Source organism: Atta colombica, unplaced genomic scaffold, assembly GCF_001594045.1.
Source record: "Atta colombica isolate Treedump-2 unplaced genomic scaffold, Acol1.0 scaffold107, whole genome shotgun sequence".
Classification (NCBI taxonomy): Eukaryota; Metazoa; Arthropoda; class Insecta; order Hymenoptera; family Formicidae; genus Atta; species Atta colombica.
In genome coordinates this window covers 1,855,697-1,856,381 of record NW_017259192.1, presented here as the reverse complement: position 1 = coordinate 1,856,381, position 685 = coordinate 1,855,697, and the positions used below count along the sequence as shown (strand labels likewise).

Below are 685 nucleotides of genomic sequence, written 5' to 3'. Positions count from 1 at the left end.
ACACACACACACACACACACACACACACACACACACACACACACACACACACACACACACACATGCGCATCTTTATGTCGATTTATCGCATGTCTGTTCTTGCTACGTGAAAAACAGACACGACGTACGGCAAACGAGTGTTAGATTCAAAAACATTCGTGAAAAACGTACGACTGAGACAAGAATAAAATCCATTTCCGGATTTATCTTAGATCATCGTACGGCAAGAGGAGATATAATAATTAAGCGGAGACTCGCGCAAATCCTTCATTTTTTTCCCGGTAACTTCCTCCATCGCAAATTGACTCTTTTCTATTGCACGTCGCGAATTAATTAGAGAACCGTAGCTTTTTTCTCGCTCTCGTCTCTTTCTTTTGAATGCGTGCTTTTGACTCTCCTTTTATCTAATTTTCGCGATTATTTCCACGGGGTTACAAACGGAGAGTTCGAAACTAACGGCAGGAGAATAATATAGGTGGGCAAAACCACAGTGCAACACTGATCGCGCATTACAAGGCTTCCAAGTACTGGCATATCGGCGCACAGTGATGGCCGGTGCAGCTGTACGAGGGATCCGTTTCGCCGATCGTTAATTGGAGCTTTGGCTCATCAAGCGTCGCCATTGCTTACGCGATGAAATCGAGCCACATCGCCGCGATGGTCAAACTCTCAGTCGGCTTACCGT

General features: G+C 45.4%; 1 protein-coding gene across 1 annotated transcript in view; it reads right to left on the bottom strand.

Moving 5' to 3' along the window:
* LOC108692592 (cell adhesion molecule 2-like) overlaps positions 1 to 685 on the bottom strand; it is a 40,005-nt gene that overhangs the window by 16,870 nt on the left and 22,450 nt on the right.